The sequence below is a fragment of the Dendrobates tinctorius genome, unplaced genomic scaffold (assembly GCF_039654945.1).
Source record: "Dendrobates tinctorius isolate UK_male_01 unplaced genomic scaffold, ASM3965494v1 ptg000124l, whole genome shotgun sequence".
In the NCBI taxonomy this organism is placed as follows: Eukaryota; Metazoa; Chordata; class Amphibia; order Anura; family Dendrobatidae; genus Dendrobates; species Dendrobates tinctorius.
In genome coordinates, this window is record NW_027361792.1 from 5,013,417 (window position 1) to 5,040,575 (window position 27,159).

Below are 27,159 nucleotides of genomic sequence, written 5' to 3' on the forward strand. Positions count from 1 at the left end.
TGCATCAAAGGTGGGGAGTCAGGGGGTACCTAAAGTACAGCTATAATGCTTATGTGACACTAAATTGAATGATATCTTTACAACATATCACAAAAAATGGGTGACAGATTCCCTTTAAACTGATCTCCTGGTTTCTGACCCGGCTATTTCCCCGTCTACCATTTTGTCTCTTGATTTTATCCTTCAGTTTATGGCCCATGTATTTGGACTACTCTTGCCACAGGCTTGCTCCTTTCACCTGCAGCCACTTCATGTACACAACATAGGGGGCCTATTGTAAGTCCCAGTGTGAAATTCAGTGTTCCTATGGGATCTGCTAGACAGAGAGACTAGAGACAAGCATGTCCAATGTAGTCTTTTTTGGTGTGACAGTTAAAGACAGACTTTAACATATTAGAAATAGCATCAGCAGGATTTCTTTAGGTCTCTCTCACTCAGTTCCTATAGACTTCAATAGGCAGCAGTAATCTGATCCCTGAGGGAGCTTACAATCTGTCTTGAATACTGTATTGAGAAGTCATTAGGGAAGGAGTAGAAATGTCTCATCTGGAGAAACGAGTGGTTTTATCTGATAAGATATATTACAAAGTTGATTATATTGTATTATTGATCGAGGCAAAGTTTGTTGAAAAGACAGCATACATTTAAACCACACTCACTGAGAATACAGCCAAGAGCATTATATTTATTGGTAATTACATTTTTCATTTCAAGTCGAAACGCTTTCAATGTAATGCAGTTTTTGTGTATTGTAGATGCTCACTGAGGAGCGCAGCCAGGAACTCAATGAAACGTGAACAGTTAATTATTAGAAATGATAACATGAAATAAAGTAAGCAGATGGCTCTGTTGGTGTGAACAATACCGCACACCTGTCAGTTCACACTGTTCTACATTAGGATGTCACCTTTGCTCCTGATGTTGGCATGCTAATACTGATATTCATCACTATTCATCGGAGATTCTCATGCACTGGCGTTGTTTTGAGGATCAGCAACAGCGAACAATGATCTATTAAAATCGGTATCAATTAGTATGCTAAGAAACGCAATATGGAAAAGTGGAAATTTCTCTATCAGCTGCCACATATTTACCATTTAATTTATTTCTGCTGACTGGAAGCACCTGCAAAATAATGTCAACACTGCGCGTTTCATCCTCACAGCCAAATTCAAGAGAGGAAGAAACAAATGTTCTGTTTAAAGTACTTTGGCTGCATCTTAGCTTCAGCGGAAACTCCTACAAAACAGAAATCACCACATATACCGGTCAGGGTTCAGTGGTCCCGCTGGTGACCTTGCAGCCACATTACATCCATGCAGAGCTAGCCTTTAACATTAATTTTCTCATCCAAACTGTAGCTCAAACCAAATTGAAGATGGCGCCAAATCTTTTTCTTGTTTTAAAGTCAGGTTAAAATGGAAGGTTTAATTATTTTCAGCTCTCATTTCAGCCTAAAAGCAAAGCAGAAAAGGGAAAGTGATGGTCAAAGTGACTGCACAAAGAGAGCGGAGGAGGATCTGTTATGTGTGATCCTCCTCAGAGCAGGGGAGACACTGGTATAACAATGGATTCAATAGGTAAGTACTAGTGATGAGGTAACAAGCTTGGATAATATGTTCAGGTCCCTGTGGCTGCATGATAAATGTTAGAAATTATCTATTATACTCCAGAGCAGCACTCACTATTCTGCTGGTGCAGAAATTACCGCGAGAATTCCGGAATTCCATTCCGCGGGAAAATCGCATTTTAAATTCCAGCGATTTTCCCGCGGAAAAACTAGCATTTTGCAAGCGTAATTAGCTTGCAAAATGCTAGCGCTCTCCAAGCGATCTGTAGCATCGCTTGGAGAACTGATTGACAGGTTGGTCACACTCGTCAAACATAGTGTTTGACGAGTGTGACCAACTTTTTACTACTGGGGCCGCCTATGCATCATCAGTAGTAAAAGATAGAATGTAAAAAAAAAATAAAAAATGGTGTTATTCTTACCTTCCGACGTCCCGCGCATCCGTTCCCAGTAATCCTTTGCGAAAATGCCCGCGATGACGTCCGTTCTCGTGGGATCGCGATGTCTCGCGGTAATTCGCGATCCCGCGAGAACGGACGCCATCGCGGGCATTTTCGCAAAGGATTACTGGGAACGGGAGCGTGGAGAGAGGCGGGAATACTGCGCTGGACGCCGGAAGGTAAGAATAACAATATTTTTTATTTTAAATTCTATTTTTTACAGGGATATGGTACCCAAAGCCTGGAGGACAGTCTCCTCTCCTCCGGACCGTGGGTACCATCCGCAATTGTTCTGCTTACTTTCCGCATGGTGTGCACAGCCACATGCGGGAAGTAAGCGGAACAATGTATTCCTATGGGTGCGGGATCGCCGCGATTCCGCAAATTAATGAGCATGCTGCGTTTTTTTACCGCGAAGCGATTCCGCCGCGGTAAAAACCGCAGCATTAGCACAGCATTGCGGAATCCCATAGGAATGCATGGGACGATTATTTTTCGCGTTTTCGCTGCAAAATCGCGCGGTTAAAACCGCCGCGGAAACGCGAAAAAAACGCCACGTGTGAACTCAGCCTAAAAGGAGGCTGGTGCTTGGCATCATTGTTTCTCTTCTGTTAACCATGGTTATCTCTAAACAAACACGTGCAGTCATCATTGCACTGCACAAAAATGGCCTAACAGGGAAGAGTATCGCAGCTAGAAAGATTGCACCTCAGTCAACAATCTATCGCATCATCAAGAACTTCAAGGAGAGAGGTTCCCTTGTTACCAAAAAGGCTCCAGGGCGCCCAAGAAAGACCAGCAAGCGCCAGGACCGTCTCTTAAAAGTGTTTCAGCTGCGGGATCGGGCTACCAGCAGTGCAGAGCTTGCTCAGGAATGGCAGCAGGCAGGTGTGAGTGCATCTGCACGCACTGTGAGGCGGAGACTCTTGGAGCAAGGCCTTTTCTCAAGGAGGGCAGCAAAGAAGCCACTTCTCTCCAGGAAAAACATCATGGACAGACTGATATTCTGCAAGAGGTACAGGGAGTGGACTGCTGAGGACTGGGGTAAAGTCATTTTCTCTGATGAATCCCCTTTTCGATTGCTTGGGACATCTGGAAAACGGCTTATTCGGAGAAGACCAGGTGAGCGCTACCACCAGTCTTGTCTCATGCCAACTGTCAAGCATCCTGAAACCATTCATGTGTGGGGTTGCTTCTCAGCCAAGGGAATGGGCTCTCTCTCAGTCTTGCCTAAAAACACAGCCATGAATAAAGAATGGTACCAGAATGTCCTCCGAGAGCAAATTCTCCCAACCGTCCAAGAGCAGTTTGGCGATCAACAATGCCTTTTTCAACATGATGGAGCACCTTGCCATAAAGCAAAGGTGATAACTACATGGCTCAGGGAACAAAACAGAGATTTTGGGACCATGGCCTGGAAACTCCCCAGATCTTAATCCCATTGAGAACCTGTGGTCAATCATCAAGAGACGGGTGGACAAACAAAAACCTTCAAATTCAGACAAAATAAAAGCATTGATTTTGCAAGAATGGACTGCTATCAGCCAGGATTTGATCCAGAAGTTGATTGAGAGCATGCCAGGGAGAATTGCTGAGGTCCTGAAGAAGAAGGGTCAACACTGCAAATATTGACTTGCTGCATTAACTCATTCTAACTGTCAATATAACCTTTTGCTACTCATAATATGATTGCAATTATATTTCTGTATGTGATAAAAACATCTGACAAACACACATAAAAACCAGAGGGCAGCAGATCATGAGAAAATATAATATTTGTGCCATTCTCAAAACTTTTGGCAATGACTGTACATACATTACATTACTGTTCCTGAGTTACATCCTGTATTATACTCCAGAGCTGCACTCACTATTCTGCTGGTGCAGTCACTGTGTACATACTATACATTACATTATTGATCCTGAGTTTCCTCCTGTATTATACTCCAGAGCTGCACTCTCTATTCTGCTGGTGCAGTCACTGTGTTCATAGATTGTATTACTGATCCTGTACTGATCCTAAGTTGCCTCCTGTATTATACTCCAGAACTGCACTCCCTATTCTGCTGGTGCAGTCACTGTGTACATACATTACATTACTGATCCTGAGTTACCTCCTGTATTATACTCCAGAGCTGCACTCTCTATTCTGCTGGTGCACTCACTGTGTACATACATTACATTACTGATCCTGAGTTACATCCTGTATTGTACTCCAGAGCTGCACTCTCTATTCTGCTGGTGCAGTCACTGTGTACATACATTACATTACTGATCCTGAGTTACATCCAGTATTATACTCCAGAGCTGCACTCTCTATTCTGCAGGTGCAGTCACTGTGTTCATACATTGTATTACTGATCCTGTACTGATCCTGAGTTACCTCCTGTATTATACCCCAGAGCTGCACTCCCTATTCTGCTGGTGCAGTCACTGTGTACATACATTACATTACTGATCCTGAGTTACCTCCTGTATTATACTCCAGAGCTGCACTCCCTATTCTGCTGGTGCAGTCACTGTGTACATACATTACTGTTCCTGAGTTACATCCTGTATTATACTCCAGAGCTGCACTCTCTATTCTGCTGGTGCAGTCACTGTGTTCATACATTGTATTACTGATCCTGTACTGATCCTGAGTTACATCCTGTATTATACTCCAGAGCTGCACTCCCTATTCTGCTGGTGCAGTGTCTGTGTACATACATTACATTACTGATCCGGAGTTACATCCTGTTTTATACTCCAGAGCTGCACTCACTATTCTGCTGGTGCAGTCACTGTGTACATACATTGCATTACTGATCCTGAGTTACATCCTGTATTATACTCCAGAGCTGCACTCCCTATTCTGCTGGTGCAGTCACTGTGTACATATGTAATATTATTTATCCTGAATTATAAATTCTTTGTTATACTCCAGAGCAGTACAATTCTGGAGGTATCACACTTGAAATTCTAAGCATTGTTTACAAGTTTAATGTCTGTACAGCATGTCTCTGGAATAATGATGTAGGGGGAAAAAAAACATTGCACTGAAAGTTTTCAGCCAGTTCCCGTGGAGGTGGTATGGCCAAATCTTATGACTTGGACACTTCTGGCTATTACACTTACATATTCAGTGTTTTTCAAGCTCACAGTAACTTTCAAACATTATATAATTTAGAAAATGACAGCCATAAAATGCAGCTAAACACAAGATTCTGCTTCCTTTTTGCTTACACAATCCTACAAATGTCAACCACTCTACTGCAATGGTGACATTTAATAATAGTAAATGGGGTATTCTTAATCTCCACAAAGCAAACAAGCTTTTCAATAGTCGGTAAACAGTGAGGGTGACACCTGCAATGACCTTTGCTTTCTCTACCTTCTTGACAGGACACATTTACTAAACCTGGGGTTTCATTGTAACAGCATTTAATTTTAAAAAGGAGGAAAACAAGCACAGCTCTTCAAACTGTTTCCTTCTTTTTCAGCTTTTTTTTTTTTTTTAAGATTGCTTACAGCAGGATAAATATCTATTTGTTTACAAAATGTACAAAAAAGTGCACACAATATAAAAAAAGTACAAAACAAAAGTGGTAATGGCAATCAAATTATTAGTAAGTTACTTAAGTTACATAACTAACTTTTTTTTAAGTGACCACACAAGATGTCGGCACCACATCTCCTGGGGCTTACAAGATATTATTATTCCACATGAGCATCAGCGGCCACTAATGGGCAGCAGTTCTCATACTTTCTTTGTATGTTTGAGGTTTGTCTGAACAAAGCGTGAGGAAAGCAGCCTATTAGTGACCACTGACTGGCTGCAATACTCATATGGCATAATGTAATGTGAGCCCTAGGAGACCCTGCACCGACATCACTAGAATCATAGAATCGTAGACTTGGAAGGGACCTCCTGGGCCATCTGGTCCATCCCCCTGCTCAAGGCAGGATTCGCTAAATCATCCCAGTCAGATGTCTGTCAAGCCTCTGTTTGAAGACTTCAATTGAAGGAGAACTCACCACCTCTCGTGGCAGCCTGTTCCACTCATGGATCACTCTGTCAAAAAGTTTTTTCTAATATCTAATCTGTGTCTCCTCCCATTCAGTTTCATCCCATTGCTTCTAGTCTTTCCTTGTGCAAATGAGAATAAAGTTGATCCTTCTACAATGTGACAGCCCTTTAGATATTTGTAGACAGCTATTAAGTCTCCTCTCAGTCTTCTCTTTTGCAAACTATACATTCCCAAATCCTGCAACCTTTCCTCATACGACAGGGTTTGCAGACCGGTCACCATTCTGGTCGCTCTTTTCTAAACTTGCTCCAGTTTGTTGATGTCTTTTTTAAAATGTGGTGCCCAGAACTGGACACAATATTCCAGATGAGGTCTGACCAAAGAGGAGTAGAGGGAAATAATGATTTCACGTGATCTAGACTGAATGCTTCTGTTAATACATCCTAGAATTGCATTTGCCTTTTTTGCTGCTGCATCACTCTGTTGACTCATATTCAGTCTGTGATCTATTAGTATACCCAAGTCTTTTTCACATGTGCTGTTGCTTAGCCCTATTCCTCCCATTCTGTATACTAGAACAAAGCCGAGTCGGGAGGTGATCATCTATTATTTTACACTAAGAAATGTATCATTCTTCAATAATGAAGAAGATTGACCTCTATTCCACTCTCCATTGTTGTCTTGCTCTCTACCATGATACCCATCAAGGGCAGTGATGTAAAGTCAATGGAATAAATGTAGCTGGACGTCCAGGTCGTTGCCCAATGTCAGTCGAACACTTTCTGATGGTTTGTGTAGACGCTGAATGATGCCTTATGCTTGTTACGTGACGTCCAATTTCACTTGCAGGACAAGATGGATCAATCGTGGAACCAGTGGTATGGCTATTTCCCAAGAGGGTTGCAAGAGCCATTTATCAACGTGACAATGCCCGTCCACATGTTACTTGTGCTACTTTGAGGAACCTGTATTGACTAAACATACTACCATTGCGGTGTCTCCAGACTTGTTTCCGATGGAGCGCATCTGAGACATCATTGGTATGCAATTGCAAATGGAGCTGTCAGCAGCGGATCTTGATGATTCCCTCCAGTGCATTCATCATGGTAGAACATTCCTCAGATACCTATTAATAATCTCAATGTAAGCAATCAAGGCTTGTAAGTGTGGGGATTTCTGCACGTGGCGTTCATGCTTTATACTGATTGACTGAAAATATTTTTTACATTTTGATTCCACGGTTTCATCATTTGCATTTCATCAACATGTCTATCCATCCATCCTATAATTTCCATCATGTCATGCCTTTTCCTTCTTGGCATTGCAATTTTAAGGTTGAAGAGTGTTGTATTTAAGAAGGGGTTGTCCGATGTGAGGCAGTTAGGGGGTGGGTGAGGGTCAATATGTATCCCCCAGGATGCAGATGGAGTCCTATTAGACCCGCTGGAGTGCCTTGTGTTCACAGCAGGATGCCTGTGAGTCTCAAGGCAAAATAAAAGTAAGTGTGGACCTGGTCAAGCTACTTGGCCAAGGCAATGTTCATGAAAACCCGTTATGGGTTTTTATTTTTGAAGCGGTCTACAGGATGGTAGTGGGGCAGACCGTTTTCTCCAGGCCAGGACTAAGGGTCCCATCACACCAAACGATGAACCAGCAATCCCGACAACGATACGACCTTGTCAGGATCGCTGGTGCATCGCTACATGATCGCTGGTGAGCTGCCAAACAGGCAGACACACCAGCGATCAGGACCAACGAGGACGCTGGTATCCAAGGTAAATATCGGGTAACTAAGCGTGTGCGTCGCTTAGTTAACTGCTGTGTACCTTGGATACCAGCTCCCAGCGCCAGCACGCTGGTATCCAAGGTACACAGCGGGTATCTAAGCACCGCGCGCGCTTAGTTACCCGATATTTACCTTGGATACCAGCTCACAGCATCTGCTTACAGCGCTGGGAGCTCGCTGATCGTTGCTCTCCCGCTGCCACACGCAGCGATGCGCGCTGGCCAGCGGGAGACCAACGATCAAAAAATGACCCAGGACACTCCTGCACGATCAGCGTTACCCGGCGGGGGGGGCAGTCGCTGATGCATGTCACACACAGCGAGATCGCTGGCGAGATCGCTGATGCGTCACAAAATCAGCGATCTCGCTATGTGTGACGGGCCCTTTACAGGTAGCCCATGGCCAAAGATTCCATTTAAAAAACCCTGCAGCAAAGGGTTGGGTGTGTCAGTTTGGAGTTTGCAACTTGTAGAGCAGGAGGCTCTGCAAAACTGAGCCAAGCAGAGCGAACGCCTGGCACCCCGCAGCGCGATATGGTGGTGCAGTTGACTTCGGCAACTGGACTCATATACGGACTGTTGAGACGCCCGGCTGCGATCCGGAGGATACTGTGTGCTGCACATTGTGTGAGTTGTTTGGACATTAAACACATTTTGCTGTGAACTTTCCTGTGGTCCCTGCCTATCTGTTACACTGCACCAAACCCACTGGACTACACTGAGTAGTGAACCCCTTGAAGACAAGGTTCACATCAGTATACTAGAGCCATCAAATGATGAAAACCAATGGGGACCAGTGGCGTCCAACAAACCTAACTGACTATAATAGGCTCCTTCACGTTTCTATTGTGGTGTCTATGGCAATTTACAAGAGAAAAATTCTCCATTTCAGGCAAAATTAAAAACCTCCAATGCAAATGTGAAACCAGCCTTAGTACATTCTGTGATTGTATAAAGTTGTACCATTATAGAGGACTTGTCATTTAGGTAAACATTTGCCCTCTGTCAAATAACTTGGCGGCATAGTGGAAAAACGTATTTAATGTTTTTAATGTATATGTTTGTGTGTGTTTTTATATTGATTTTAACTGTTTTTTGTTGTTTATTATACAGCAAGGAACTTTAGTGACAACAGATATTCTACTGTAATGTGATGTTGGAATACCTTCGTGACCATCTTGTGGGGCGGAGTTTCATCTTATGGACAGAAATGAAGAATTTGATTATCACATGCACTGTATATATTATATTTATATGTTAAAATGGATATATTTAATTTTTTATTAAATTTATATTTAAGATATGATGTATTTATATAGTTATATTTTTGTTTAAACTATTGGATAAGCACGTTTGTTATTTTTGGGTGTTTATTTATATTTCTGCACTATTAGTAGTAATATATATTTTTTTATAAATTATTGTATTTTTTATAATATTTGTATTATTATTTATAGATTATGAATTGTATTGAACTATATTATATTGGTAATTTTTGCCCATAGTTATTTATACAATTAATGTCCTGTTATTAAGGTTAATTATATTTAAAAATTATTAATTTTTACTATAATATTCTGCCCACAATAGTTTCCACCATACTTAGTTGTTGCCCATTGTAACTTATACATTCTCATGAACTCAGTGCCCGGTTAGCGCATGCGCAGCTCTGGACGACCCATGGCTTCCTGCTGTGTTCAATAGGTGACGTATAGCGAGTCACGCTTGCGTTCCATGAGCAGTAACCAGGAAGCCTATGTTTGTATTGGGGGGAAGTCCGTGGAAGCGGCGCATGCGCAATGGAAAGCCGGGTATGCCGATATTGAATGCAGCTGTGATCAGCGCTATTTACAAATGGGCGCTTACATGGCACACATACGCCCTGTTAAGGAAGCCAGCACGGCGAAACGGTGCTGTCGGGGCAGCCAGGTACACGAGTCATAAAAGCTGCATCAAATGTAAGTCGCAACTAATTGTCAGCACTATGCACTTTACTCTGCCTCACTATGAAATAGCATGTCCTTTTGCTAGCCAATATGGCATATAGATTGTGCACGGAGCAGAGAGAATGTTGTCATTTAGGAGCTGTTTTCATTATTTTGAGGCATTGCGGCACTTTATTTGCAATATTTGCACATATTGATGGGAGATAGCTGTTTGAAAATGGATTCCAAGTATGATACTTGCAAAATGTGCACATATTTATGCGAGATAGCTTTTTGAGAAGTGTTTTTTTTTTAATCATTTGGCTTATAATACACCTTCCCTTTTTTTTAATCTTTAAACAAACTATTGTGATCATTCCACCGCACGTATAATGGCTGCAGTATCATTTTGATTAAACAAGCTTATTGTATGCGATACGTTTCTTGTACCTGGCATTTTGGAGAACATTTCCTTGTTATACACTTTTTATGAATTTATGTGAATAAATAATTGATTTTATGGATTCAGTCAACTGCCTATTGCCTTTTTTTCTGCACAAATTTGTGGCAGGAGTTGGTATATACAGTAATCTATTGAATCTAAGTGGCTATCATTGCTTTTCTCTTTGGACTATTTTTTTATGTATATAATTGGGGAAGCCATGAGATTTCATTCTAATTAAAAAAAAAAAAAAGGGCCCTTCCCTGCCCTTTTGTAAGGCAACCTGAATATTTAACATCAATCATGTAATTGGTTGCACAAGTTGTGTGCAATATGAACGTCCGAGGTTGTTACCGACCACTGTGCTACCACTTAATCCACAAGATACTCCAATTAACATTAATAAACAGCTTTAATTGTCACTACGCGGCTTGCCGATAGCAGCTACTGCGCAGGAGCGGCCGGCACTATTTTCAAACTAATTTTTTAAATAGGAATTTAAGGATAACATCAAAAGAAATTAGTTATATACACACATTATATACGCGATAATGCTGCAGCGCAGGGGCCACCGCATGCCTGCAAAAGGAGATTTTATTTTTAAGAAATATATATAATATTCATTATGTAAAATAGGGGGCAGGTCAGTGAGGGATTAGCGACCTGTCAGAAGCCATACAGATGAATACATAAGCAGAGCACTACATGAAGACTCCCCATAGGCCACCCTGGAGCACGAGCATATCATTAACTCAAAACTGAAAATAAAGATTAACAACCTGACACTCTCTTTAGGTTATGGTGCACAATCCTGCTGACAGGTTCCCTTTAAACATAAGCCATGTATGATGGAGTCAGAGTCAGACAAATGAAGGAGTCAGAGGTTTGGCTTACGGACTCATAATTACATAGTAGGTTGAAAAAAAAAAACCTAAGTCCATCAAATTCAACCTTCCTCCACCAATTGTACATTTTGTCAGTAATTTAACTATAACCTGCAATGTTATGTGTATCAAGGAAATCATTCAGCCCTTTTTTTAATGCTGTTGTAATGTCGGCCATTACTACCTCTTGTGGTCGGCACTCCACATTCTCACTTCTCTTACGGTAAAGAACCTTTCCTATTTAACTGTCGGAATCACCTTTCTTCCACCCGTAATGAGTGCCCCTTAGTCCTTAGTATGGTCTTTGGAAGGAGTAAGTCATGTGTCAGTGTTATGTACTGGCCACACATATATTTATACATATAAATTAAATCTCCTCTGAGAAATCTTTTTTCTAAGCTAAACAAGCCCAACTTTTCCAACCTTTCATTCCGTGTAGTAATCAAGTTGCCCGTCTTTGAACTGGTTCTTACCGACATCTACTCACTTGAATCTTTTTGGAGTTAAAAAAAAAAAAAAATCAAATATATAAAAAAACATTGTGAATTGTAGACTGTCTATTTGTTACATCACCTACAGTTGTGGCCAAAAGTATTGACACCCCTGCAATTCTGTCAGATAATACTCAGTTTCTTCCTGAAAATGATTGCAAACACAAATTCTTTGTTATTATTATCTTCATTTAATTTGTCTTAAATGAAAAAACACAAAAAGAATTGTCCTAAAGCCAAATTGGATATAATTCCACACCAAACATAAAAAAGAGGGTGGACAAAAGTATTGTCACTGTTCGAAAAATCATGTGATGTTTCTCTAATTTGTGTAATTAACAGCACCTGTAACTTACCTGTGGCACCTAACAGGTGTTGGCAATAACTAAATCACACTTGCAGCCAGTTGACATGGATTAAAGTTGACTCAACCTCTGTCCTGTGTCCTTGTGTGTACCACATTGAGCATGGAGAAAAGAAAGAAGACCAAAGAACTGTCTGAGGACTTGAGAAACCAAATTGTAAGGAAGCATGAGCAATCTCAAGGCTACAAGTCCATCTCCAAAGACCTGAATGTTCCTGTGTCTACCGTGCGCAGTGTCATCAAGAAGTGTAAAGCCCATGGCACTGTGGCTAACCTCCCTAGATGTGGACGGAAAAGAAAAATTGATAAGAGATTTCAACGCAAGATTGTGCGGATGTTGGATAAAGAACCTCGACTAACATTCAAACAAGTTCAAGCTGCCCTGCAGTCCGAGGGTACAACAGTGTCAACCCATACTATCCGTCGGCGTCTGAATGAAAAGGGACTGTCTGGTAGGAGACCCAGGAAGACCCCACTTCTTACCCTGAGACATAAAAAAGCCAGGCTGGAGTTTGCCAAAACTTACCTGAAAAAGCCTAAAACGTTTTGGAAGAATGTTCTCTGGTCAGATGAGACAAAAGTAGAGCTTTTTGGGCAAAGGAATCAGCATAGAGTTTACAGGAGAAAAAAAGAGGCATTCAAAGAAAAGAACACGGTCCCTACAGTCAAACATGGCGGAGGTTCCCTGATGTTTTGGGGTTGCTTTGCTGCCTCTGGCACTGGACTGCTTGACCGTGTGCATGGCATATGAAGTCTGAAGTCTACCAACAAATTTTGCAGCATAGTGTAGGGCCCAGTGTGAGAAAGCTGGGTCTCCCTCAGAGGTCATGGGGCTTCCAGCAGGACAATGACCCAAAACACACTTCAAAAAGCACTAGAAAATGGTTTGAGAGAAAGCACTGGAGACTTCTAAGGTGGCCAGCAATGAGTCCAGACCTGAATCCCATAGAACACCTGTGGAGAGATCTAAAAATGGTAGTTAGGAGAAGGCACCCTTCAAATATCAGGGACCTGGAGCAGTTTGCCAAAGAAGAATGGTCTAAAATTCCAGCAGAGCATTGTAATAAACTCATTGATGGTTACCGGAAGCGGTTGGTCGCAGTTATTTTGGCTAAAGGTTGTGCAACCAAGTATTAGGCTGAGGGTGCCAATACTTTTGTCTGGCCCATTTTTGGAGTTTTGTGTGAAATAATCAATGTTTTGCTTTTTGCTTCATTCTCTTTTGTGTTTTTTCATTTAAGACAAATTAAATGAAGATAATAATACCAAAGAATTTGTGTTTGCAATCATTTTCAGGAAGAAACTGAGTATTATCTCACAGAATTGCAGGGGTGTCAATACTTTTGGCCACAACTGTACCAAATCGGATAAAAATGTCTGAAAATACGGGGGGGGGCCTATTAAACCTCCTAGTATTCCTAGACAAACTCCAAAACGACACAACCAAAGCGGCACCAAATCGGCACTATACGTATGAACATGTTCTTGCGTGCCAGAAGGATGTGTAACTAGCGTCAGCCGGGATATACTCTGGGTGCAGGTGTCACTTATTTATGTGGCAGACTCAATTCCATGAATCATTAGCGTACTGCCTTTCTCTGGACAGCGCTCATTTAGTGATTTTACGGAAGTGCTGTCAGGCGGCATCATTTGAATAATCTGTCACCGAGTTGCAGGCAGGTTGTGAAAACAACAAAGTGGATAATGCCCGAGCTGCTGACAACTTAATGCACAATCCACCCGGGGAAGTAAATTGAAAATATTTATAACCTACTAATCAAGTGGCGCACAATAGCGGTAATGAGAAGGCTCCACTTCAGGAGAGCACATAGTTGTCAAAGCCCAGAGAACAATCACCATCACAGAAAGTGGGAGTAATTCTGTCAGATAAATGTTACAAATGTCTATAAAAGCCAAAACAATCAGACGAGATTGGGTGTCCACAAATTACAACGTTCTAACAAAGAAGTAATACAAAATAATTTATCACTAAATGTAGTCCTCAAAAGGAACAGAGGGAAAATTTAAATGGATCCTCTCTATCCTGACTTTTTTTTTTAATTTTCTCCTCTGGATTACCAATGTTTCACAATTTGAATTGAAAGAAAGCCATAAAACAGACTAATGATAGAAAAACACTCTTGGCTAATTTATGACCACAGAACACATCAAAGATGAATGTGAAGGCAAACAAACGACCGCCACTATTTTTAAAACCTTCCCAACATGACGGACTATTAAAGGGGGTGTCCATTCCTAGATCAACCCCTTCTTGATCTAAATGTTTGGCCCCAATACAAAAAAAAAGCTTACACTCACCTCCCATGGCGGCACCGTTCCCGCGGTGTTGGCATTCGCTCTCTCAGGAGCTTCTGTGCGGTTGTTGTGACAATTGACCCCTGCGCCCATTCAGCGCTGGCGTCACTGACCCCGAATTTTGTCAAATTGAGCTTGAAGAGGAAGTCCGGGCTCCAGCTGATCTCTGACTTCCTCTTCATGTTCAATCTGCCAGAAGGCGGCGACAGTGACACCAGTGCTAATTGGGCGCTGTGGTCAAATGTCAGAACAGCAGCACAGAAGAGTGACTGCCAACACTGCTGTCACAACGCCGGCATGGGAGGCAAGTATAGGGTTTTTTTATTTTATCGGGACCATAGAGAATGACAAGGAGTTGTTGAAGTAGTGGACAAGTTCTGTAAATCATTAGTTGGACCAAGTTTTTGATGCATGCTCAGAAACTGAGCCTGCATCATTGCAGGCAGGTAATGGCTGTGATACACAGCCAGGACTGCCACTGACAGCAGCAACTGGAGCTGTGCGCTGCCCGCTGGTATTAATCATAAATACCAGTCAATTTCTGACAGGGGCATTTAAAGTGCATGGACTGAGGAACCTACTACTCCATGTGCCCATTTATCACCCATCGTGATCATGGGGCGCTGATGGGTTGCGGTGACAGCCAGAGGATGGAGAGGGTGGGTCTGCTGAAGAACCCTGTGCCTGTCATGATGTTGCTCCTTTGAACAACAGCCTGTGGCTGGTGATATACTATGGTATAGTAGAATATATTATAAGCATTCATGACAATCGCAGGTTCAAGTCACTTTCTGCACTGGATTAGCGGAGAATGAAAAAAAGTCAGTATCATGGTTATCATTTTAATAACAACTGCTGCATTTTAATATTTTTATGAACTCTCAGATGCATCCCAAAATGGCCAAAAACTACCAATTTTGGAGAAACAAATTAGCATAAACCCAGTCCCTTTTGCAGTAAAAGTTCAATGAACCGTATAACTAAATATTGCAATTGTGTCCTTATCTGTACAAGTAAACAGCGAAGTCCAGGTCATTCTCTAATAATACTGACAGGCACATTTTTCGTCTTTTTTGTGGCTTCAAGAGAACTAAAACTTGTTCTCATTCAGATATTAAAATAAACTTAGCAGGTGATTGTGAATTTATTTTTTGTGAAACTGTGCTAAAACTTTTCCATGAACTGGATAATTTTCTACACTGGCAAGTGATGTCAGGGTTATATATACCAGGACACCGAGCAAATCAGTCTACCTTGACTGTTAATTATAAGCACAATTATCTTAACCAAAAAGTAAACTTTCCCTTGGCGGGACCTCCTCCCCCTACAATTACCATCCACCCACTTCAAGGTATTACATGAAGCACCATACACCTGTTCCTTTTCTTTCCTATGTTTTCTTTCCTAAGTTTATAAGCTCGCTTTCTTGAAATACTCTTTAATAACAGGTGCAAAAACTAACTGTGTACAGAAATTAAATCTTTTGATAATTGTAAACATAATTCTGCCTCTCCTAACTCTTTTATTAATGGAAAAGATCCAGCTCCGCTCTCCACATGTGATGTGCATTCTTTATGAATGTTGCATACCAGTAAAGAACACTTACCAGAAATGACATGAATGCTCATTAGCTGCAATTATGGTTAAATGAAGTAGCATTTAAAAGGACAGATAAACACCATGCTGGGCAGGGTCAATGGACGAGAGGCGACTGCACTGAATCTCAAGCACCAGAGCATGGGAAAGGCGCACGTCAATGCATCGCACTGTCATTATAGTGTCCTTGTCATTCTCCCTTTTAATCATTTTCGCAGTAAACAAACATTAAGTGCACAGTAATATCTTGATTCCAGGGCTTTCTATCCCAATCAATTAATTTCCATGCAACCATCCATTTTTTATTTATTCTGTCATAGAGAAAGGCCTTCATACAATAAGGTAATTTGAAGTCAATTCCACCTTAAAATGTTACGGTTCTCCTTCATCATCAATATTTTAGAAAGGCAGTGTATACTTGTGGAGCAATATGCCATGACCGATTCACAACTCTGTGATCTGACATATGGTTGGGAATGGCATTTTATTATGAGGGTGGTTAATCAGTAGAATTAAAGCAAAGCTGTGCAGCCATTTTTCAGAATTTACTAGGGAATTGCTCTATTGACACAGATGCACAGTTCATTACAAAGCCGAGCCTTGATACAATCTAATGAGCCACAGAAGGGGGCCAGCTTAACTAACAGCAAATACATATCACAAGGGAAGTTGGGGTTATTATTCCAGCAACATCATCTCCGACTGGTGTAATGACCAACGGCAGACAATCAGTGACCTTAGCAGTACACCGCTGAGCCAAGGGATCGTCAGGAGCAGTAATGTGGGTAATCCAGGAGATAAGACTGGTGAGATCAAAAAATCAGTGGAACCTTAATCAACACCCACCCTCTCCTGTTAAAAAGTAGCTTTTGCTTTACCAGCCAATTCTTAAGTGCACTACCAGGCGGTACAAACATATAAATAACACAATAAAGCCAACCTCTCACGCATCCAACTAATACGGACCCTGTCATCAAATTTATGCTGTCCAAACCACGGGTAGCATAAGACACTGCGTAATTGCAGCCCGATATGTTTTACTCAAACTCTGTGGCGTTATCTGACGAAAGTTATTGCTGAAATGCGTGACGGGGTGGACGCCACTCTGCAGAGGGAGACCTTTGTACTTCTACCTACCTCTTATTGTTGCTATCCATAAATAAGTTCTTGAACCTGCACTTTCTTTTTATAGGAAAAGTTTGCACTTTATCCTATATACCTTTTGATGGACTTGGTTGTGCACGTTATTTGCCTGAAAATAAGATGTACTTATGGGTATAGTTAAATACATTTACTGTCATTATACATTTTTTCATAGAATAATGACTCCCTATTTATGTACCCTGGTCTTTATAATTCTGGGTATGTGCCCCCTTTTTTGAATCTCCACCTGTTACCTTTTTTGATCTTGTATAAAGTTTTTTGCATTTTATCACACCTTTGACTATATGGATGTTTCTGAGTTTTTTCCCTCGCTTAGTCCCTAACTTGGAAACGCAGCCATCAAAACAAATGGATGGTAGTTCTAAAACCACATTAACAGCTATATTGTGAGCTCAGAACCGGCAGTACAAATTTACCCTCTTCCTCTCCACTACCGTTTATGTGTGTATATATAGGAAGACAATTGTCAGTCAAAGGGAACAAGTCGGGGAAAAGCTAGCATGAATCTGATGACAGGTTTCCTTTAAAAGCCTGTGGGGATATTTAAGGAAGGGATAAATCCAGATGGTGGCTTAGGCTAGTTTCACACTAGCGTTCTTGGGCGCAGCGCAGGGCTGCCGCCAAGCCCCGCCCTATCAGGTCAGTTCCTCCTGATCACATGAGGCTGCATGCGATCAGCGTATCCTATATTTAGCGTTGGATACGCTGATCGTGCGCTGGTCTGATTTTGTTGGCGCTGCGCCCTGTTGGCGCTGCGCCCAGCGCACAAAAACGCGCTGTGTTGCATTTTTGTGCTCTGGGCGCAGCGCCAGCAAAATCAGACCAGCGCACGGTCAGCGCACGATCAGCGTATCCAACGCTAAATATAGGATACGCTGATCGAATGCAGCCTCATGCGATCAGAGGAGGAACTGACTGGAGGGGGTGCGGCCGGGGGCGGGGCTTGGTGGCGGCCCTGCGCTGCGCCCAAGAACGCTAGTGTGAAACTAGCCTTAGATACACAAAATATCACATTATGCACACTTGCAGACTATAAAAAAAAAAAAAAACACCTCCTTAAAGAGAACGTGATATGTGCTGCCTGACCCAAGGGAAGCATGTATCAGGCACTGTATGTATGACCTGTGCCAAGTATGCTTGACTATGAAACACTTTAGAATAAAAAAAAAAACATACTGTAAAATCCTCCCAGGACAAAGACGGGCTAGAGATTAGTCAGACAGGTGGGTGGGTCCCCAATGGCTTCTTCCCGACTGCTGCCCTGGATCGACAGGTCTCACAGCGTTTCAGAGTGAAACATAGCTGGCTGAGGTTATACAGCGAGTGGCTGATATATACTGCCCCTGGATAGGGCAGCATGCATCAGCTGTCAGGTTCACATTAAATGCATGCAGAAATATCTGTGACAGAAGCTATTTAAAGGGTTGTTTCTGAATGAGGTCTAAATCCCCAGCAATTTGATTTCCCTGAAGATGTTGTTGCAGGAGTAATGCAATATTATAAGACAATAATTTAATTGAATGGCCTCCATGTAACACAAGGACAGCGGAAGTCCCTCAGGTCAGAAAGAGCATCTTTTTTATTTGGTTCTTTGATGCAGCCTGTTGTAGATTTCAACAGAATAATTACGCATTATGGGAGAATGAACTCCTTAACTTGGGACCTACAACAATCATTATCTACATCACAGCATGTAGGATTATAGGAAGACAAAAACCAAAGCGGTCATACAGTACAGTATGAAAAACTCCACAATCTTCTGTCTGCTCGGCACCGTCCCTCCAGCATAAGTTTGCAGCTGTTGTATATTCCATCAGAGCACCCCACTATTACGCCTATATAACCAAACATTGCTTATGATCATGGGCTCTCTTTATGAGACAACCTTAAGTGTTTGTAATGGGTTTATCTGCATCCTAATTGATTTAAAATGGGAAAGATTTATTCTAATTTCATGTCAGATATTGAGACAAACATGCAGGTGTGTCTTTTTATATAGTGTATGTAAACTTCTGGTTTCAACTGTTTGAAGAACAAAGCAATAGAAGAGGGAGTGCTCTCCCTTCCTGCAAGGGTGGAAGGTGCCAATAATAATAAAGGTATAACGGTCTACCACGGTCTTGTGGGGAAGCGTGTCTATGGAGCCAGCCAGAGGACCTATAGCAGGATGTGTCCGGCAGCCAATATGTCACGGGTTTACCGCGACAGAGAGGAGCCAAAAGACCACAGCGTCTGATTTCATCTACTCCTGCACTGTTCAGAAGCACTTCACCTTCACATTAAACGATTAAGGGTTTTTTTTTAGCAGGGCAGGGGTTAATCTGCTAAGTTTAGAGCTCCTGGAAGCTTTTCTGCCTTAAGGCTCTCAGCTGTGCACTGTTAGCCACTCATCTCCGATATAAGCTGGGTCCTGGATAGCACGCATTGTCAGAACTAGCTTTTGCTGCATGGCTGGAGGTTGTTGGTGGTTGTTATTTGAGAAGGCATTCAGTGGATTTATCTGCAACTGTGGCTAGGTTTTGGGTGTATGATAATTGCATTCTTCTGTTGTTTGTGAGAGTATATTTGTATGATTGTTTTATTTCTTTATCCCTGTTCGTATTATCTTGTTAGTCTGGTTGGTGTATTACGGTACACTACTACTCCCCTCTTCCGTAGGTGGTGGAGACGTAGAGACTGAGGGAATATTCAGAAGCTAAGGCGAGGTACATGGAACCGGCAACTTCACCATCACTAGTAAGAACAGGTCGACCTAGGGGGCCCCTAGCGTTAGGTATAGGGAAGGAGCCCCTAGTCCTGGGACACCTGACAATGTCGCTGTGACACATTAGGTATGCATAGCGCCTAATTTAAATCCCTATGTGACTCGCGACAGCAGAAGTTATAACATTGCGATATTATTGGATAGCCCCTCTGTATCTGACCTAGTTTTGCTTCTCATTTGTTCTGCTGTTTAACTTTTGGGTGCCCAGCTTTGACTACTCTGTCTGATGCATTTTGGACTTGAATTCGACTCTCCTGGCTACTCCATTAGTTTGGATTCAGATATTGTTCTGTCTCTCTGGTTCTGACCCTGCTTGTAACTTTTATTCTATCAACTTCTGCCATTGGCAAGCAGATTATCCAGCCAGCACATGGATCCATAAAGTTTCTTTCATGCATATATTCTGTATATGTATATCCATTTTAAATGCAGCAAAGATGTGTGCTGACACCATCCACAGAAACTCAATTTAATGTATGGGATAAGCAGGGTCTGATATTGCAGGAACATGGGTCTGTATAAAATAGCATGAACAGCACAGCAGGAAAAAAATCGCACTCACTGTCCTTTAAAACGTTTCTTCTTTATTGGAAAATTAAAACATAGGGTTTGCAGGGATCAATGGAAGCCCTGCGAGAAGTCCATTCACCCCTGCAAACCCTATGTTATAATTTTCCAATAAAGAAGAAATGTTTTAAAGTAAGGTGAGTGCGCTTTTTCCTCTACTTCTTTCTGATATCCATTTTAAGAACAGATGTGCATGGCTTGGAACATGTCCTATTCTTATCTTTTTTTCCAGATCAGACTGGGCCATTAAGATCTATGGGGATCTGTTAAAAACAGAGGAAAAAAAGTAGAAGGTGTAATTTAGATTTCAATGTTTTTTCCATGTTTCATCTGTTTTCAATTGATCCATAGCTAAGAGTCAATGACTAAAACCATTCTTACAGTCTACCTGCTTCAAATTTTAAAAACAGAAGCAAAACGGGTGACACACGAGAGAAAACAGTCCATTTTACACTCATGTAAAAAAATGGATGTGTGAATGTTTGTCTATGAATGCCTATTAGAGTGGATGGATTTCTAACATCCATATAATGAAACAGTAGTGGGGCTGTGACAACCTGAAAGAAATTGAAGGGATCTAACAATTAAGGAATAGACGCAACATGCCACGGCTTTACTGCAACCTTTTCCCGCTCTCCTAATCCACATTTTTGCATGTTTGACACTTTGCAGTTTGTTCCTAAAACCAATTTTTATTAAAGTATGCAAATAATACTTTACAATTATTACTTGATTTTACTCCCAGTGAGGATTAATGAAATGCGTTTACATTTTTCTAAAAATTAACCCAATATGAGTTGTTCCTTCATCTCATTATCATTATTAAAATGAAGATCTTGATGATATAGATTACAAACGGATTATCTTCGGTTTGTCACTCTGGGGGCATTAATTACTTCATTTACACATGAAGATGCCTGCAGTGATTACAAGCTTATAGCTATGTACATCATTCCCATTGTCGTATGTAAAGTAGATGGTTCATTCCTTGTCAGGTGGAAAAGGTATAGAAATGAGGAAATATAAATGCCTAATGGGTGTTTATTATTAGTTATTGACTATTACATTTATATTGTACGGCTGCAATAGAGAATGTCTTCATTTTTTTTTATTTATTGTGTCATATTTCAGGAGATGCCATAGTATGGAGGAATATTTATGCAATATTGCGCAATTTAATTGCACGCAAAGCGCTAAGCAGTGTGCAATAGGTTGGTCTGTGCAGACTTTGCGCCGAATTTAGACACCCATGAAACATAGTCCGTACATAGTTTGTGATGTATAGACTGGCCACTGGTCTTCCGATCCAAACTCAACAGCCTCATAGGCTCATTGGGGTTTTGGTTGCCAAAACCAAAACTTATTCTGGCATGACATACATCTTAAGCTAGGTTCACATCTGCCTCACTTCAAGATCCAAAATTAAAAAAGGCAGACATAGAGGCCAATGCCGCCCAACAGACCCCATTGAATATTAGGGGGTCAGTGGGAAAAAAAACTGCAGCTGTTGTTATTTATTTTTTACTAAATCTCATACCTATGTAACCTTGCACTGCTGTGATCCTAGGTTTGATTCAGACCGGGGGCTGCATCTGCATGTTTTATACGTTCTCTCTGTGGTTTCCTTGTACACACCAAAAAATATACTGATAGATTAATGTGGAATATAAATTTGTGAACAAGGAATTAGGTGACCGAAGCGCATTGCTGTGTAATACGATGATGCAATATAAATATATTCTTAAAAATATAGCAAAAGAAAACTCTATATTACCAGCCAGTTAATCTTGATAAAGTCTGCGTCACCTATGCGGCATCAATAGTAAAAGAAAGAATGTTAAAATGCTAAAAAAAATTAAAAAAATCGGTGTATATTTACCTTCCGACGTCCCGCGCTGCATTCCCGGGCCACAGCGTTCCCAGTAATGCCTTGTGAGACCTGTGATGACGTAGTCTCGCGTTGCTATAGCGATCTCGCGAGACCGCTAGAGTCACGCGAGACTACGTCATCACTGGACTGTGCCGCAAGGCATTACTGGGAACGCTGAGGCCCGGGAATGCAGCGCGGGACGCCGGAAGGTAAATATACCCCGATTTTTTATTTTTTATTCTTTTTTTTACAGGGGTATGGTACCCAGGGTCTGGAGGACAGTCTCCTCTCCTCCACACCGTGGGTACCAACCGCACATGAGACGCTTAACTTCCCGCATGGTGGGCATAGCCACATGCGGGAAGTAAGCGATTCTCATGCATTCCTATGGGTGCGGAATCGCGGCAATTCTTTGCGATTCCGCACAAAAGAATGAGCATGCTGCAATTTTTTCCGCGATGCGATTCTGCCGCGGAAAAAAGCGCAGCATTAGCACAGCATGTGCGGAATGCCATAGGAATGCATGGGGGGCGTTCTGTACACGATTTTTAAACGTTTTCGGGCCGAAAATCGAGGCAAAAACGCTTAAGAATCGCTACGTGGGCACACAGCCTAAAATACATTCACCTTCAGCAGTCCCAGACAAAAGAGCAAGTCATAAAACATGAATTTCTCCAACAGAAAGACATGATATGATCATCATCCGCAGTACAGAAACACTTGTGGCTCCATCAATTGTACAGGGCAGGAGCGATACTGACGGATTGAATTGATCTCACGGCACACATTATAAATGATGGTAAGACTTTCCGCTTTTGGTGCGGTTTAATGCACCTTGAAGCAATAATTCAAAACCTCTTTCACCAGTTACTAAAAGAAAAAGAAAAAAAAAAAATCAATAACCTTCAAAGAGAAGCCACAGAATGAACCCTGTCCCAAAAAAAGGGATCCTAATACAAAGAGCTGGCTACAAAGAAGACGAGAAGAGGTAATATTGCCAATAGGAACGGAGATATGGTTACAGTTCTCTTATGGCAGTCAATAGCTTCAGAGGGAGGCAGCAGAATGGACTTCACATACTGTATAAATGCATATTAGAGGAACTTAAATGTGGCTCACCAACTGTATGGAACTACAACTCCCACAAATTGGAATTGGGGGTGTGAGGCAGTGAGGGGAGTCATATGCGAAGTCCATTATGTGTCCCCTAGCATGCGCATAGGGCTGTACTGAACCAGATGGAGTGTATTGTAATCAACCACAGCTACACTTGTGGTTACAATGCAGTATAAAACAAAGTATTGGGTTTTTCAAACTATTTGACCAAGTCAGATTTTAGGAAAATCCAACATGGGCTTTTATTTTAGAAGAGATTTTCTGGTTTGTTAGTGGGGCGAATCTCTCCCTCCACTCTGGGTTTTGGGAGTAGCCAATGCCCACAGTTCACATTTAAACTTTGAGTTGAGGTTTGGGTGTGTCAGTGCTTCCAAGAGCCCTAACTTTTTTTTTCACGGTAAACAAAGCTGTATGAGTGTTTGTGGGGTTTTTTTCATGACAAATTGTAGTTTTGCAAATCTTCATTTACTTTACTATATAAAGTGCTGAAAAATAAGAGAAAAATATACAAATGAGGATGAAATGATGAAAAAACCAAAACTGAATTTCGCTACCGATAATCGGGAATTGTAGGATCTGTACTGATGCATTGCTGTTTAAGAGCTGCATGTTCTACTTTTCTACTATCAAAGGTGCAGCACAGAGTATAAATAATTAAGTATAATATATAATCTAATTACCAATCTTGGCTATCATAATCAATTCTAATTTGCAATGATTGATCAGGCCGGAAATGACTAGTAATTATTTAAACATAATGTTTCAGCCACTGCTTTAAGAGACAAATTTACCTCGCAGGGAAAACATTAAGGGAATATATTAGCTATATTTTATCTATTATTATTATCTATTTTTAGAGCACCTTTGATTCCCTTATGCAGTACATGAGACAGAGTTAAATACAAAATACAAAGGTGAAATTTTACAATTTTCAAACATTCAATTATTAGATCCTTAAACTAGTTATTCATACTGTACAAAATCATTTCTAAATAACATTTCCCATATGTCTACATTACATAAGCATCATTTTTAAAATATATATTTTTTATTAAGAAGTTAAAAGGGTTAAAAAATTTTCAGCAATTTCTCAGTTTTCCAATAACATTAACAAAACCATTTCATTTAGGGATCACATCACATTTGAAGTAACTTTGAGGCAACCATGTGACAGAAAATACCCAAAAGTGACACTATTTTAAAAACTGCACCCTCAAAATGCTCAAAACCTCATTCAAGGAGTTTATTAACCTTGTAGGGGCCTCACAAGAATTAAAGCAATGTGGAAGGAAAAAATTAACATTTTAATTTTTCCCACAAAATTGTTTGCAATTTCCCCAGAGTACATAGATACCCCATATGTGGGGGAAAACTACTGTTTGGGTGCACGGTTAAGCTTTGACGGGAAGGAGTACCAACTGACTTCTGGAGAGCAAAATTAGCTGGAATAGATACCGGGCGCCATGTCGCGTTTACAGAGCTCCTAAATAGTGATGAGCGAGCGTGATCGGATATCGTGTTATCCGAGCATGCTTGAGCGTTAGCCAAGTATTTTGGGCGTGCTTGAGTAAAACCTTCGATAATCACGGCTGTTAGCCGCAACATATGTATGAAATGCCTAATAAACAGGCAATTCCCGCATTGTTGAGGCTGTCTAACAGCCGCGAGACTAACAGCCGCGAGACATGCAGCTGCGGGGACTCGAACATATCACTAGAGCATGCCCGAGAAATTCAGATAACAGCCGAGCAAATTCGGAAAACACGATATCCGAACACGATCGCTCATCACTATACCTGATGTGTCTAAACAGCAGAAACCCCATACAAGTGACCCCATTTTGGAAACTACATCCCTGAAAGAATCTAGAAGTGTGGTGAGCACCTTGAACCCACAGGTGCTTCACAGGATTTTATAACGTTGAGCCATGAAAATGAAGAAACACATTTTTCCCACAAACATGTTGCTTTGAAATTGACATTTTCACAAGGTTAACCCCTATCTGACATTAGACGTACTATCCCGTCCACGGTACCCGGTCCCCTATGACCGGGGACGGGAAAGTACATCTAAGGCCTCTTTCACACTTCAGTTTTTGACCATCAGTCAAAATTCGCCAGTTTTTGAAAAAAACGGATCCGACATTTTTTTTGGCGGATCCGTTTTTTCCCCATTGAGTTGCATTACCGGCGGATCTTGACGGATGGCCATCCGTTGGATCCGTTTTTTTGCAGATCCGCCGGCATGCTTGGACGGACCCTGCAACTTTTTTTTGCTGTAGGATCCGCATTTTACAACTGCCCGGAGAAAGGAAGTCAGCCGGGAATTTAACCCTGAAATACTTTCTGGCGGTGGATTAAACAATTCATTCTCTCTCTCTCTCTCTCCTTCCCGGACTGCGGTTCCTTTAAAATTCTGCATTCAAGATCCGTCGACAAAACGGTCCGGTGGCATCCGTTTGCTTCAGTTGCAAACGGATCCGCTTTCCGCCATTTTGGCGGATTTTAACTGACAAGACAAAACGGATGTGTGAAAGAGGCCTAAGCGATCAGCGGCGCTCCCGGGGGGGGGGGGCGCCGCTGATCGCGGCCGGGTGTCAGCTGATTATCACAGCTGACACCAGGCACTATGTGTCAGGGGCGGTCACGGACCGCCCCCGGCACGTTAACCCCTGCCACACTGCAATCAAACGTGATTGCAGTGTACCGGGGGATTAGGGAAGGATCGGCAGGGAGGGGGCTCCATGCTGCTTTCCCGAGACCCCCAGAGCAGCGCGATGATGGCAGTGGAAGCCTTCGGGGGCCTACAGGGAGGCAGCTTCCTCAGTGCCTGCAGAGAGTAGGCAGTGAGGAAGCCTAGATACCCGCATGCTCACTGGTCCTGATCGGGTATCCAGGGTAAACAGCGGGTAACTAAGCGCCGCGCGGCGCTTAGATACCCGCTGTTTACCCTGGATACCAGCGTGCTCGCTGGACCTGATCGCTGGTGAGTCTGCCTATGCGATCAACTAACTATGTCCCAGCGATCCAACCAACGATCCGACGTGGATGGGGCCATTAGGCTGGATCACATTCTTGTGTTCTACGCTGAGCACTGAGACCAAACTGAGTCCAAAGTGCCTCCATCTGCCTCGTAAGTGAGTGATTCCATTGGGAGTTTTTTGTCTGAGTCACAATTTTTGTGATTTGTATGCGCTTTTTTGCGGTGTTCTTTTTCCTTTTTCACGTAGGCCCGCTTTGGGACATGTCTATTTTTTACATTGATCACTGGTCTCATGGATTGCAGTACTCGAGTTTCACTTACACAGCCTGCTAGGCTAGTTTCACACTAGCGTTCTGAGGCGCAGCGCAGGGCCGCTGCTAAGCTCCGCCCCCTGCCGTGCCCCCTTCGGTCAGCTCCTCCTATGGTCGCATGATGCTGCATGCGACCTGCGTCCCCTATATTTAGCGTTGGGTACGCAGGACGTGAGCTGGTGCGCTTTTGCCGGCGCATGCGCCCTCTTTGGAGCTGCGCCGAGCGCAACAAAATGCAACAGGGTGCGTTTGCCGCACGTCGGCGCAGCGCCAAAAGGGTGCATGCGCCGGCAAAAGTGCACCAGCGCACGGCCTGCATACCCAACACTAAATATAGGGTACGCAGGTTGCATGCAGCATCATGCAACCATAGGAGGAGCTGACCGGAGGGGGTGCGGCCGGGGACAGAGCTTAGCGGCGGCCCTGCGCTGCGCCTGGTAACGCAAGTCTGAAAGTAGCCTTAGACTTTGCTTATAGCTGAGGCCACAGTACCCTGGGGTAATCAGATAACTTCAGGGTACCATGGCAACAGCAATTACGATCACTAGGGGTCGATCCTGCA

The 27,159-nt window shown here is 42.2% G+C and overlaps 1 protein-coding gene and 1 long non-coding RNA gene across 4 annotated transcripts in view; one reads left to right on the forward strand and one right to left on the reverse strand.

The window, feature by feature from the left end:
* The window catches only part of LOC141046936 (uncharacterized), a 50,531-nt gene extending 41,404 nt beyond the window's left edge, over positions 1-9,127 (forward strand). Inside the window, exons 2-3 of the long non-coding RNA XR_012219700.1 lie at positions 6,870-7,163; positions 8,919-9,127. This is a non-coding gene — a long non-coding RNA (uncharacterized lncRNA). The remainder of the gene's footprint in view (positions 1-6,869; positions 7,164-8,918) is intronic.
* Positions 1-27,159, reverse strand: part of SHANK2 (SH3 and multiple ankyrin repeat domains 2) — a 641,049-nt gene that overhangs the window by 548,093 nt on the left and 65,797 nt on the right. The gene's annotated exons all lie outside the window — the stretch shown is intronic.